The sequence below is a fragment of the Pollicipes pollicipes genome, unplaced genomic scaffold (assembly GCF_011947565.3).
Source record: "Pollicipes pollicipes isolate AB1234 unplaced genomic scaffold, Ppol_2.1 Scaffold_7231;HRSCAF=8579_pilon_pilon_pilon, whole genome shotgun sequence".
NCBI lineage: Eukaryota > Metazoa > Arthropoda > Thecostraca > Pollicipedomorpha > Pollicipedidae > Pollicipes > Pollicipes pollicipes.
In genome coordinates, this window is record NW_023597034.1 from 72,074 (window position 1) to 86,662 (window position 14,589).

The window sequence follows — 14,589 nt, forward strand, 5'->3', positions numbered from 1 at the left end:
CAGAAGCATACCAATAGTTATAAGTGAGCCTGTTTCATCATATCTGATGCTTGCTTCACTTTATTCGAACAAAGGCGAAGCATTTCCTTGAAGGGCTGATGTCACGGGTGCTAAGGGTGCGGGCTGACGTCACGGCGAACCGAAGGTCTCGTTATCTGCACTCAGCTGTGGGGAGCGCGCTGACGTCCTGTGCCGTATCAGCGTCGGTGACGTATTGTTCAACGTCATGGCCGTTATCCGCCGGGCGACAAAGACGTCCCCGCTGCAGCACCCACTTCGTCACAATGCTCGACACGAGGCAGCTCTCTCTCCGCCTATCGGGGTGTCCTGCACCCCTCCAGCGTTGTGTGGGGTTCAAGAGCGCGACCGCAGGGTTCGCGACGCTGGCCGGTTCTTCTCGCCATAGCCGTATCACAGTCAGATTTGTCAGATTGGTAAGGGCACGTCCCCATGTCATATATGTCAGCTGCACGTCCGGAGAGGGGTTCGATTTGCGCGGAGCGGTGCGCGGAGCAGGCTGCTTCGGTGCGACGTTGTGTGGAACGGAGACTCGCTCTGCACGCCGCTGTCTCGGGTGGCTGCGCCATCTATACGGATCTGCACCTTGGAAGGCGGCTCCACCTGTACGGATCTGTGCCACGATAGGATTCTTTGTAGGCGATTATCTGTACCGAGAGAGGGCTTCGTCTGGGGACAATGTTCCGCGAGAAGCCCCCCCCCCCCCCCCATCTGCTCGGCTCTGCGCGGCAGGGCGATGTTGCGCATATGAGGCGCTGTGCCACGACAGCAGGCTCCACAGAACGCGATGTGGCTGGAAAGAAGACACCAATGCGTGCTCGCCCCGGAAATGGTTCCATCTGTTTTGCTCTCTGTCTCGGGACTGAGGCGATTCTCGAGATTGGATGTCTCCGTGTAGCCAGAGAATACCCCATTCACGCGATCCGTGTGGCTAGCTATGGATCCGTATGCCGTACTCTCTGTGAAGGGCTTTGTGTCTTGAGGGGCAGCTCCACCTGTACGGCCATGTCTAGAAGTGCCATCGACACACCGTCGTGCAGCGGGAGGTGGCGTCATCTGCACCGCTCCGCGTGTCTGGAAGAAGCTTCATTTAAACGGATCTCCGTGGAGAGAGACGGATCCATCGGCACAGCCCTGCCTCTGGAGAGGAGCTCCTCTTCGTTCTACCACGTATTGTGTACTTGTGTACTTGTGTACTACCCTGGATCTCGAGAAAAATCGCACGGCTGCGCGTTGAGAGGGTTTCCATCCGTGCGGTTCTGTGCGTGTCTAGTGAATGCACATTGGTGTGGCCCCGTGCCCCTGGAGGAAGCGGTATCGGTGCGACTGCGGCTCAAAAGATCCATCGGTATTGTTTTGTGTCTCGAGCGGAGACCCCATCTGTGCGTGCGGAGTATCGAACTTCATCTGTGCCGCTGCGTCTCAGTGGGAGGCTCCATCTCTGGGGTCTTGATCTCAAGAAAACCCCTATTTATGCTAGGCTTGCTCTGGAAGGAAAGTTTGATCTGTACATTTCCGCGCCTTAAAAGTGCTCAATCGGTTCTGTTTTGTGTGTGGGAAGAGGCCTCATCTGTGAGGCTGGGTATTTCAAGAAGATGTTTCATCCATACTACTCTTAAAAGTTCCATATGTTGTGCTCCATACGTCGAGAGAAAACCCCACCTCTTCGACTCCGCGCGTTGAAAGGAGCTTTGTGCTTAGAAAGAACGCTCCATCGGCCCGCTCCATCTCCATACCTCGAGAGCTGGCCTCAGCCGCATGGCTGCACGCGTGTCCAGAGGAGGCTCCTGGAGTGCCCGGCGCGTCTCGAGAGGGGGCTGCACCCGTACCGGTCTGTGTGCTGAGCGTGTCGGCAGGCGAGGCGGCGCGGCCGGTCACGCGCCTCGAGCCGGACCGCCGGCGGCTGACGCGCGGGCACCGGCACGTCCGCTGCCCCGGCGCCCCTCCGGCCTCGGGAGGTGCAACAGGGTCCCGGTCGGAAATGCTCGGCACCTGGCCGCGGCGGCCGCCGGCGCAGTGGCGGCGCGGGGCGTGGAAACGACCAGGGCCGCGCCGGCCGGGGCATACAGACGAGCTGATTTGCTCACCGGGTTATTCGCTATGCATGAACTGAGACCAACCGGAGCGACACTGGAGCTCATTCGAAATGGCACATGAACGCCGAGTGGAACCCGGTACGCGGAAGCCATCGCGCTGCCTGCAGCCGGGGGTGATATTGTGGCTGTCGGGCCGGCCGTTTTGCGCAGTCCCTCGTGCTGGTAGGCTGACGTGTCATCGGCGTTAGCTGGCGTTGTTTTGCAAGGTGAGTTTCGAAAGCAATGCCACCCGGCTGCACTGGCTTGCCCGCCCGTCAGCTGGTGACGGCCGGATACCGGCGCTGCCGAGGAGCTCATGTGTTGCATCCGCCGATTATTGTCGCGGCACTCTCGTGCGGAGCGCCTCACGCAGTCACGAAGGCCGGCCGGTCCGTACCCCCGGCACGTGAGCGGCGCTCGGCAGCGCCGGGTCCATGCCGCGGGCTGCCGGGTCGGCTGACGCCGCGCTCCTGCACCGAGGTCTGCAGGGGCCAGTGTTGACCCGGGGCTCCCCGTCCGTCGGCGGTGCGTGATCGGCCAGGTGCGGCCGGCCGCGCCGCCGTCAGGGGCCGGCTAACGGAGCCGGCCGGCCCTCGGCGCGCCGCCGCTCCATTGGTCGGCGGCGGACGACGCGCGCCGCCGCCGCGTCAGTGTGGGCCGCGAGCGCCGGCGGGGAGGACGCGTGGACGCTGCTGTCGCCGCCGCGCTGCGTTGTGACGTGACGTGACGTGACGGGACGGGACGGGACGCCGCGGGCAGCATGTGAGAGGGGGAGAGAGAGGCGTCGGCATGCCGTTCCTCTCGGGCGGCAGCCTGTTCTGGGAGAAGCGCTCCAACTTCAGCCTCAATCTGAATGGCAGCGGCAAGTCGAGCAAGTATTATGAGTCCAAGAGCGCCAGCCTGGACAAAGTGCGCAGTGTGTCGGCGCACGACCTGGGCACCGACGTCAACTGCATCCCATACGGCCGCGGCGGCGGCGCGCCCAACCGGCACAGCTCGTACCTGGACGTGCGCGCGCCGCCGTCGCGCGAGTCGGGCGGCCGCGGCCGGCGCGACCCTCGCGGCCCCGGCCCCTTCCTGGCGCCCTACTGCGCCGGCTGGGAGCAGTGGACCGCGCAGCGGCCGGCCAGCCAGCCGGCCAGCCAGCCGGCCGCCCCCTCCCGGGTGAGTCTGCTGTTTACGTTGGCGGCGCGGCGACGACGACAGCCGCCGATGGCCGCGCCGGGGCGGCGGCTCCGGCCGACGACACCGGTCACCGCCTCGACGCTAACTGCTGTCATGATGTGGCCGCTGGCGCTCATAACAGTTGACCCGCCGCCTCTCGGCGCAGTCAGATTCTCCGCGCCGGCAGTGAACGGCTGGTAATCAAGGCGTGTTTCAAAGCCGTGGTTGGTGCATTTCAGCGTCGTGATTGTTGGCTGACTTTTGTTTGAAAACCAAGTAGCACGTGTCAGTGGTGCGTCGAACCTATGCCTCACCGGTCACGACGAAGTCATTCTCATTCTCTGTCACGGCGTTCTCGAGACAGGCGGTTCAAACGCGCATCGCGATCCCGGGCCCATGCGGCGTAGCTGTTGGCTAGCCGGCTGACCTGCGCACGTAATACGGGAATCTGGTCGCCAGTCGGCGGGGTTGTCCGTCGCTGTCGCGCCGGGCTGACGTGCGCAGCTTCCTCTCGGTGTGGCAGTCAGCAGAACCCGCGTAATTTACGACCGCCGGGAAAACGCTGCGTTTTAGACAGCTGTGCAGCTGGTTGGCTTTCCGACGCCCGGGGCGTTTGTCTCGCGACGGACGAGCTCGCCCGTTCCCCTCCCCTCCCCAGTTAGTCAGTCACGGTGTCAGTTAGTCGGGCCGTCGCTCGAGCGGGCTGCACGCTTGGTCGTCCGACCGGCCGGCCGGCCGGGCGGTACAGACGAGCCAGACGAGCCGGCAGGCCGGGCCCGCCGCCGCCGCCGGTCCGGTGCCGCTGGCCGGCTGTGGGTCAGCGGTCGCCCCGCCCCGACCCGACCTGACCCGACCTAACCAGACCCGTTTGATCTCTGGTGCCGCCGCTGGCGGGAGCGGCGGCACGCGGCCGGCGCGGCGCCGTCGCACCGCCCCGGCCGGCGCTTGGTCAATACCCGACGCCAAGACTGGCGCCCTATGCTAGGGAACGCATCAGCGGCGGCGCGCGATTTAGGAAGGTGACGCCGGTCCGAGGCGGGCTGACGGCGGAGCGGCCCGGCTGATGCAATATCGACCGGCGGTGGCCGAGGCGGAACAACCCGGGGCCCGTCGGTGCCCAGCCCGAGGCCGCCGCTGCGAGTAGTCGAGCTCCAGTTCCAGTTCCAGTTCCAGTTCCAGGCGCCGCTCCCCCTCCGCCAGCTGCATCCGGGTGTACAGCACGCCATCAGCGGCGCGTGCTGACCGGCCGCGCCGAACGCACCGGCCCGGCGACCGGCGGCGCCCGCTGCCGGCCTGCCCGGGGAGGCCGGGGCGGCCGGGGCGGCCGGCGGCTGAGGGCCGCCCCGTGTGCCGCTCACGAGCCGCAGCGGCTCAGCGGCCCATCGGCGGCGCCATCAGGCCGCGGGGGGCCGATCCGCGGGGCCGGTCAGGGCGGCGGCCGGCTGCCGGCTCAACTTTCAGCCCGAGCCAAGGTCGGCCCGGCGGCGGCCGACAATGCAGCCCGGCCGGCGGCACAGCGCGCGCGGCTCCCAAAGGTCGGCAAAGGATCGCGATCGAAGCCGCGCACAATGGCCGAGGTCGCCCGGCGCCCGGTGCCCGCGGCGGGCATGGCGGCGCCGCGCGCCCGCCGGCGCTGTGGGGGACCGGCACCGATAGGTCGAAGCCCCAGGCTCGCGCGGGCTCGGCTGCCACAGCCCAGAGGTGGACTGGGGCTTCATGGGCTCGGTTGTTCCAGTCCGGAGTGAGACTGGGGCTTCATAGGCTCGGTTGTTCCAGTCTGGAATGAGACTGGGGCTTCATAGGCTCGGTTGTTCCAGTCCGGAGTGAGACTGGGGCTTCATAGGCTCGGTTGTTCCAGTCCGTGATGGTACTGGAGGCCTCACGGGCTGGGCTGCCACAGTCCGGAGTGGGGCATGGGCTTCACGGCGCTCCGTCATCGCTCAGTCCCGTTATGCCCAATGCCAGTTTAGAGTGAAGCTGAACGCTTGCTTTAAGTGACGACATTGACACCATAGGGACATAGTGAGCCCCTACGGTGCTTCAATTTCGCACAGACTCGTCCACTTGGTAAGCCACGGTGCAGGGCTGTGGGCGTCTAGACAGGTCCGGCCCCGATGGATCCACAGCTGCAGCCAGCCTTCAGTCAGGACCAGTTCCTGGCCTGACAGACGTCGTCACTTACCCTCCGTCCGGAATTGTTGTGGTTTGCAGCGTGCTATCGCATGCAGCCACTTTCCTCGGTTGTTGGCCGCGGCTGACCCTGAACCCTTGACCGGAATACCGCCCGAGGCACGTCGATACCGACTGGAGCGATGTTTTGGTGGGCCGTGATTGGTCGGTGCGCTGCGAGGGGAGGAGCGGCCGGGTGAGGCGACGCTCCGGAGGACGCTAAGCAGCATACTCGCGGACACCTGGCCGGTGGGCAGGGAGGGAGGGGGTGCTGAGACAGCTGACCGGCTCAGGCCGCGCCGCCTCACCTGTGCGATCTCCGCGCTCGTGCGGCCCGCGGCAAGCCCGCCGACCGGGCGCTGCCCTGGCCCGCCCAGCGTGCATGCGGGCGTGCTGAGCCCGGGCGCCCTGGCAGGCGGCGGCAGATCGGTGGCCTCGTTTTCAAAGTGCTGTTGTTCGCGTTTACAGGTGTTTTGAGTCGCTCCGCCTTCGGCCGAAATGGCGGATGTTTGTGCATCCGAGCGGCAGCGGAATGGATTGTTGTGTAGCGCGGCGGCGTCATCAGCGGCGGAGATTGGGCTGGACGCCATTTGTGGGCGGGAGATACCGACTTTCCAGGGACGTGCCATGCCACTGGAGCGCTCAGTGGGCAAACTCGAACGACGCCAGAAACGTTATTCGGGCGTGCACTGTTGGGCTCGCTGGACCGGCGTGGATACGGACCGGCGCCGGTTTAGTATGACTCGAGCCTGGCTATCGCCGATCTGACCCGGCCGGCGGCTGGGTCCGCAGCTTCGCCACAGCTTCAGACTTCGTGTCGGTGACGGCGACGGTCGGCGGCCGCGCGGCTGCCGTTTCTCCGCGGCCTCGCCGCCGCGGCGAGCGGCGGGCGGCTATGACTCAGCTCGCGCCCGAACCGGAGGCGATCGATCCTTGGCGGTGGACGCCATCTGTTCACGCCGGTGCCGTCCCGTGATTAGGGACGTGCTGCCGCCACAAGTGCCCCTGTCAGAGCTTGCCGGGCGGCCAGGTGGTCCCTCTCCGCCCGCGGTGGCTGACGCGGCGGAGGCGCTCCCGTCCGGTGACGTCATGCGCGAGGCGAGCCCAGGCGGGATCAAGACAACGGGTCTGCACGGGCACACCTGTCCGCATTTGGGACGTCTTCAGAGCAGCGCTCCCCCACTGCCTCCGGCTCCGTCTGCCGGGCGTTAATGCGCTGCGTGAACGGTCCTGGTGGTGGGTTCTTTGGGGGTCTGCCTGTGGATTCCTCTAATGGTGGTGCCGGTCGCCTCCGCCGAAGCGGCCTGCCTAGTTTACATACGTCATCACCTGGTTCCGCCACGCTGTCGGGGTTTCCCACGCCTTCCCACGGCGGCGCCGGCGCCGGCGGGTTCCACTGGCCGCGTCGGCGTCCCTGGCGGCCGGGCGCGGCTGCCGGTCGTGTGCGACGGCGGTTAGCGCGCCCGGACGGTGGCCGGCATTCCGTGCCGGCAGGGCGCGGCCGGCCCGCCCCGACCCGGCGGAACGGCCTTCGGTCAGTGGGGCCGAAGCTCGGCCGGGCGGCGCCGGCGCGCCTGCGGTCCCGGCCCGGTCAGGCCGTCTGGCCACCGGCTCACCGCAGCACCCACTCAGGCTGGGACTCAGGCTCGCAGACTGCTGGGCTCAGGCACCGTCGCCGCCGACCCAGCAGCATCTCAGCCAGCTGCTTCTCAGCCGGTCGCCTCTCGGCCAGCCGCCTCTTAGCCAGCCGCCTCTCAGCCAGCCGCCTCTTAGCCAGCCGCCTCTCTGTCTGCAGCCTCTCAGCCAGCCGCCCCTCAGCCAACAGCCTCTCAGCCTACGGCCTCTCAACCAGCAGGCTCTCAGCCAGCCGCCTCTCAGCCAGCAGCCTCTCAGCCTGCAGCCCCTCAGCCAGCCGCCTCGCAGCCAACGGCCTCCCACCCAGCCGCCTCTTTGTCTGCAGCCTCTCAGCCAGCTGTCGCTCATCCAACGGCTTCTCAGCCAGCCGCCTCTCAGCCAGCAGCCTCTTAGCCAGACACCTCTCAACCAGCAGACTCTCAGCCAGCAGTCTCTCAGCCAGCCGCCTCTCAACCAGCAGGCTCTCAGCCAGCAGTCTCTCAGCCAGCCACCTCTCAACCAGCAGCCCCTCAGCCAGCAGAATCTCAGCCAGCCGCCTCTCAGCCAACGGCCTGCCAGCCAGCCGCCTCTTTGTCTGCAGCCTCTCAGCCAGCTGTCGCTCATCCAGCCACCTCTCAGCCAGCGGCCTCTCAGCCAGCAGCCTCTTAGCCAGACACCTCTCAACCAGCAGGCTCTCAGCCAGCAGTCTCTCAGCCAGCCGCCTCTCAACCAGCAGGCTCTCAGCCAGCAGGCTTTCAGCCAGCCACCTCTCAACCAGCAGCCCCTCAGCCAGCAGAATCTCAGCCAGCCGCCTCTCAGCCAGCCGGCTCTTTGTCTGCAGCCTCTCAGCCAGCTGCCGCTCATCCAGCCACCTCTCAGCCAGCGGCCTCGCAGCCAGCCGCCTATCTGTCTGCAGCCTCTCAGCCAGCCGCTTCTTAGCCCGCGGCCGCTCACCCAGCATCCTCTCAGCCGGCATCCTCTCAGTCGGCCGCCTCTCAGTCAGCAGCCTCTCAGCCAAGGGCCTCTCAGCCAGCCGCCTTATAGCCCGCAGTCTCTGAACCAGAAGCTTCTCAGCCAGTTGCCTCTCAACCAGGCGCTTTCCAGCCTGCAGCCTCTCAGCCAGCAGCCTCTCAGCCATCCACCTCTCAGACTGCAGCTTCTCAGCCTGCAATCTCTCAGCCAACCATCTCTCACCCAGCCGCCTCTCAGCCAGCCGCCTCTCAACCAGAAGCTTCTCAGCCAGCCGCCTCTCAGCCGGCGGCCGCTCAGCTCGTCAGTCAGGCGGCGCAGGCCGATCGTCCGGAACGAGAGTCGGTTCGTGCGGCGGCCGCACGCGCTGACCTCGATCGCTCGGCCGCGCCCGACGGCGGCGGGACCGGCGGCCGGACGCCCCCAGCCGTACCGGGCGCGGCGGCCGAGCCACCGGCTGATGAACTGGTCTGTCGGCCGTTCCGCTGCGGTGAGAGCCGCTGATGAGAACGCTCTGCCGACGGTTCCGCATCCTTACTCCTGTCGCTCATCGAACGAGAGCAAGCCTGCCGAAGCAGCGGAAAGCAGCCATAGAGCGGGCTAGTTAAAGAAATGGTGTAGTTGGAGCTCCTACCTTCTGTTGGGTCGTCATGAACAGCTTTGTGTCAGCCGCTTGATTGTGAAGTCCACACCCAGCATGTTAGCTGTCACGATGTTTGGAATAGGCGGAACAATTATTCCAGCATGATGTGATTGCTGACACTTAACGGCGGGAGCCGAGTGCGCTGTATTCCGACAAGAAAGTCGCTGTGACGAGCGACTGAACGTAGCGCTCTGAAAACATTTGCTCACAATGTGAGCGCGCGAGGCGAACGTGCGCCCCAATGCGGCGACATTGGCGATGGAGATGAAGCTCTCCGCTTGCGGTCAGTTTGTCGTCTGCTGCTGCTTTCTTGCCATGCGTATTACTTTTAGCTCTTGTGTCGGGATGAGGTCGTCTCCTCCCGCTGCGAGGCGGACAGAGCCCCTGTCGGTCGCTGGCCCGCCCTGTCGGACATTTCCCTCGCGTCGCGTTTGGGCCCGGTTGATGGTGGTCGACAGATGAGTCTCGGCGGGCGGCCGGGCCGAGCCCGCGCCCCGCTCCCGCTCCCGCTCCCGCTCCCGCTGATTGAGCGGGGGCTGGCGTGCCGGGGGCGACGGAGAGGACACGCCAGGGACGGGCCTGCGTCCGCGTCATGGGACGGTGACGGAAGAGAAGACGAGTGGCCGATTATGCGACGAATACCGCGGCGCAGCATTCCCGTTCACTGTAAAGGACGGCAGGAAACGACGGACCGAGATAGGAAGAGCGGGAGCGAAAGGAGAGAGAGAAAGAGAAAGGGAGAGGGAGAGGCGGCTGCACGCGTGCCAGAGCCGCCATGGGGCCTGGCTGATCTGCGGCGGCGGCGGCGGCCGTAAAAGCGCGGTCGACTTTCACATTGACGTGGAATGGCGGGACGGCGCTGGCCGGCCGGCTCGCGGGTCGGCTCGGTGTCACGTCGCCGCCGCCGGCCTGTTGACGAGCCGTTTGTTCGGCCGGCGCTGGGACACGGCGAAGCGGCGGCCCGGCGTGCCGCGCCGCGCCGCACGCGCCCGACAGACCGGACGTCCCCTCCAGTGTAAGTGGACGGGTGGCTCGATGTTTGACGTGCGTTGTCTCGTGCTGATGCATTCACGCACACCCTCACACACGCGTGAGTTCATTGTTGCACTTATTTACCGACTCATTCAGCCACTCGCTTGTTCGGACAGCCCCCTCCCCCACTCACTTCTGCACTGATTCACTCATTCACCTTTGACTTATTTGTCAATACGGTCATTTATCAATTTCCTCACTCACTCTTTTGCCCACGCATCCACTTCAAGCTTTGCTTTCCTCTTCACTCCCCTCCGTTTGGCTGCCTTCTGCCTTGTGCCGTGCTCTTTTTCCACGCTTCATGTTCTGCTCTAGGTCCCGGCAATATCGCGTACTAAAACTCGCGTCTCGCTCCACTCTGGTCTATTGTACATTGTTCCTGGCTGAAGGGGGTTCCGATGTTTTCGTTGCGCTGCTCTCTGTCCCTTTGTCTGCCTGCTCTGCCCCTCCATTCGCCCCGCTCTCTCCGGCCGGGCGGGCGGCACGGCGCGTCTGTGCGGTCGCTTCGTCGGCCGGTGGGTGCGCCGTCGCCGGGGGCGGCGGGCCCTGCACTGCCCTGCGCGCCTCGCGAGCGGCCGAGCCGGCTGCCGCGCCGCCGCGGAGCCACCGCCGGGACGGCACTCGCCGGCACGGACAGCGCACCGCACCCCGTCGTGAACGGGCGCCCGGTCCGCACAGCGGCCTAGTACCCAGCACGGAGCCCCTGCAGGCGCGCTCTTTGTTTGGGAGGGACTGCAAAGAAGGGTGGACATTATCACGAAATCCGCGACTTTTGTCGGCGAAACGAGATTGAACCTTGTATGACAGCTTGGAGCATCCGTTGCGTGCAAGATTGCTGCTATTGTAATGCAAATATGCGTGATGTCAACGCCGGCGTGCTACCCACGAACAATCGCGAAGGCATGATGGTTCGTGCACTGTTCTGTTCCTCCCGGTTTTAACGTCGTTTCGTCATTAAATCTCGATCCGGCATCACCGGTCAGGGCACCGAACAGCACGCCGCTGTCAGCAGCAGCGGGAGTTCGGAGCCCGGTCAGCAGCCCAGTAACCCACTGGGCAGGTGAGCCTCAAGGCCGGCGCGGGCCGCCGAGCCGAGAGCCGAGCCGAGTCCCGTCACCTCCGCCCGGACCCAATCACGTCCGCGTGTCTCCGATCGGACCGCGGAGCCGAGCCGAGTCCCGTCACCTCCGCCCGGGCCCAATCACGTCCGCGTGTCTCCGATCGGACCGCTGAGCCGAGTCCCGTCACCTCCGCCCGGGCCCAATTACGTCCGCGTGTCTCCGAGCGGGCCGCCGAGCCGAGCCTTCCCGTCACCTCCGCCCGGGCCCAATCACGTCCGCGTGTCTCCGAGCGGGCCGCTGAGCCGAGCCTTCCCGTCACCTCCGCCCGGGCCCAATCACGTCCGCGTGTCTCCGATCGGACCGCTGAGCCGAGCCGAGTCCCGTCACCTCCGCCCGGGCCCAATCACGTCCGCGTGTCTCCGATCGGACCGCTGAGCCGAGTCCCGTCACCTCCGCCCGGGCCCAATCACGTCCGCGTGTCTCCGAGCGGGCCGCCGAGCCGAGTCTTCCCGTCACCTCCGCCCGGACCCAATCACGTCCGCGTGTCTCCGAGCGGGCCGCCGAGCCGAGCCTTCCCGTCACCTCCGCCCGGACCCAATCACGTCCGCGTGTCTCCGAGCGGGCCGGCCGCGCCGCCGTGGCGCCGGGTTTGTGGGCCGGGCGGGGCGCGGCCGGCGGCTGGTGCGACGTCTGATGTCGCCAGGCGTCTTAGTCCGAGCCTCGGCGGCGGAATGCGGACGCCGAAGGGTGCGGGCGTTCATGCTGCCGCAGCGCCCGAGTTTGGGGAGGGCATGACGCAGGACGGTGGCGGCGTGTTCGGCACGAAGGCAGGCTCCGGCATCGAACGGTTTTTCGTGTCGCGCTCGGCAGCGAGGCCCAGCGTGGCACGCTGCCGGCACGTGTGACGCTGCTAGGAGCTGCGGACACCTCCGGCCGGCGCTGCGGTGAGGCTTGGGTGGCAGGGAGCGGCCGCGCGACGCGGCGCACAGGTGGGCCGGCGGACGAGCGGCCGCCGGCCAAGGTCGGTCTGCGGGGGCGGCGCTGACGCGGCCCGTGACGCGGCCCCGGCCGGATCGGGGAGCGGCCGGCCGCTCGGGCCGCGGCCGGACCTGCGCGATCGGTCGTGTCTGCGGTACCGTTGTCGCCGCCGACACCGCCAGTCGGCGTGCGTCGTCACACCGAGAGAGCGCAGGGGCCGGCGCCGCGAGCGGGCGGTGCCGGCTCGGCCGTGACGGCGCGGCCGGACCCGCACGCCGCCGACCGGCTCGGGAGAGCGCCGGCAGCTGGTCCGCCGGAGAATGGAGTGTGGTGCCGGGAGAGGGCAGACGCGAGCGAACTGCGTCACACGGCTCCAGGTGAATGTTGGCCGCTGCTGGGGCGCTGCTGATGACTCAGCCCGGCACTGGGCGCCGCAGTGAACGCCGAGGAGCCAAGTCCCCAGCCGCTCAAGTATGACTGCGTAGCAAAAGGCCTGCATCACGGACAGTCGGCGCCGGTGGCCGCGGCGTCAGTTTCCGGGAGTGGCCGCGCCGGCCGCTGCCCTCCCCGCAGGGCTGTGTTCCCCGCAGCGCCCGCCGCCCCTCGCACCGGCCCTTCGGGGCGGAAGCAGCAGCCTTGGTGGTCACGCCCCGTGCGCGGACCACCTGTCATCGTTATTTCTCCTCACCTGATGGCCGGGAGCGGTTAGCGCCACCTGCGATCAGTGCGGCCGTACCCAGAGCCGGATCTGGGGGTTGAACGCCGGTTTGCGGCGCGTGCCGAGTACCGTGCAGACACTGCCAGCGCGGTCCAGGCGTCACGGAGAACGTTCACGAGCGGCGTGCTGGGAACGGCGGCCGCCGCCGCCGCCGCCGGCCCGCCCACCAGCCCGCGCCGGCGCCGTGACATGCATTTTCAGCCGTCGAAATGCGCTGTCGTGACAATTATTTAAGGCAGCGAACGGAACGCTAGTTTGTATGTCGAAAAATGCAATGAAGTTTTCTAAGCGAGCCTTTATGCGCCTCTGTGCCGGGCTTGTGGCGGGCTGCTAATGGTCGTGCCGTGCAACACACTGCTCCATATTACCGGCCATGTTACCGGCAACGCCAATCCGATGGCTACATGCACTCCGTCACGGACCAGAAACGGATCCGTGTCCTGCACGACGGCCGAGCCAAAGCATTTCTAGCGCGCGGAGCTCAGCCAAAAGCGCCACACGGTGCGTCTCGGTCCGCTGGAGGAAAACTTTCGGCCAAGGAAAGCCGGCGCCAGGCCGTCGCGGCGGGCTTGGCGCGTCCTGCGGAGTTCGGCGGCGTGACCCGGCGCCCGTGCCGACCGCCGCCGTCGGCAGGGTCGCGGGCGACGCTCGTCCTCGCCCGGTAACGGCGGGGAGGTGCGAGAGGCGCGTTGGCGCCCACCGCGCGGCGGCCGAACCCCCGCTCTCGGGCTGGGCCCCGGCGGCGGGCGGGTGCGGCGCCGGCAGAATGCCGTCCGGTCGTCCTTGCGGCTGCAGTCCGAAGTCGCGGACCAAGGCAGCACGGCGCCGCCCGCCCCGACCGGCTGCCGGCCATGCCGCGTCAGAAGGTGCGCGCTCCTGACGTCGACGGAGGGCCTGCCGGCGCCCTGTGCCGTGCCGGACAGGCTGTGCTAGACCAGTGAGGCGTGGGAACCCCGGGCTGCGACCAGCCCCGTTAAATATGCGAAGGATGTATGAGAGGCACGAGAGACGACTGCGCTCGCCGGTCCACGCCGTGTCGCCTGCAGCGGCGCCGCTCCCATCCGGGGCTCCACCTGTGCTGGCCGACGCCGAGCGCGGCCCTTGTGACGTCACGCCGGCGGATGACTCGAGGGGCTCGGCCAGCGGCCGGGGAGCCGAGCCCTTGGTACCGGTGCTGGGCGCGCCGCCGCTGGTGCCGGCCGCCGCTCCGACCTCGGTTGGTGGGGGGCGCAGCGCGCGGCGTCACCACGCCGCGGCGCTGAGGGGTCGGTCTCGCCTCATCGGACCGGCCCGCTCAGACCCGCCGGCAGCCAGAGAGCCGGGGAGACGCGGAGCCGCTCGCTGCGGTGGGGCTGCCCGACGCTATCGGAGAAGCGCTCCGAGTCTGAAAGCCGTCTGGGGCTGGGCCGTTCGGCGCTGGAGGGCTTCAGGGAATGGGACATTTGTCGGCTGTTGCAGGGCTCCGGCGAGCCGGAGATCTGCCCGCCGCCAGACGGCCGCTGACAGCGAGATAGAGCATCGCGGCGGTGTCCAGCCGCCGTAATCGCCCCGATATGGATTGGCTCTCGCCCTGAGCTGACGGGGTGGACCCACCAGCCCCCTGCTCTCTCCCGGCGCCTGCGAGCCGTCTCCGAGGACGTCCAGACGGTGCTGGGTACCCGCGCCGCCCTCCGGCACGCGGCCCGGCGTCTCCGCCGTGTGTTCGCCCGCGCGGGGCCGGGACCTCAGTCAGGCCCGCGGCTCTGTTCGGCTTGTGTAATGCCATTGAAATCCATCGCGATCTGGCGTCTGGGGCCTCCACGCGAGCAGTCGAACATGGTCATCCACTGGGAATGCGGTTTTGCAGGGTCTGTATTTGGGATGTGTGCCATGTCGGAGTGAGCCGAGTCGGGGTTTGTATGGGCGGAGTTCCGCACGCCGGCGTTTCAAATGTCGAGATGTGGGCTCGGTTACTGCAGCCACCCTTGCATTGCACGTCGCTTTTCCGCCGGTGTACGCCATGTTCTCGCATGTAGCAGTGCGGGTCACGCTATGGACGGAGTGCTGCGTGAACACTGGGCGCTGAGCATGCTGTGGGCACGGTCCGTGGGAGAGTGCGGTCGGCCGTTCCGGCGCCAGCTCGCGCTCTCCGTGTCAAACGGAGGTCGC

The 14,589-nt window shown here is 67.1% G+C and overlaps 1 protein-coding gene across 3 annotated transcripts in view; it reads left to right on the plus strand.

Annotated features, from left to right (window-relative positions):
- LOC119110399 (serine/threonine-protein kinase 26) overlaps positions 1-14,589 on the plus strand; it is a 41,836-nt gene that overhangs the window by 9,903 nt on the left and 17,344 nt on the right. The window contains exon 1 of one of the 3 annotated variants that reach the window (XM_037234213.1): positions 3,219-3,257. The exons of the other annotated variants lie outside the window; for them this stretch is intronic. The gene's annotated coding sequence lies outside the window, so the exon portion shown is untranslated. Of the gene's footprint in view, positions 1-3,218; positions 3,258-14,589 lie in introns of those variants that run through there. 3 annotated transcript variants of the gene reach the window in all.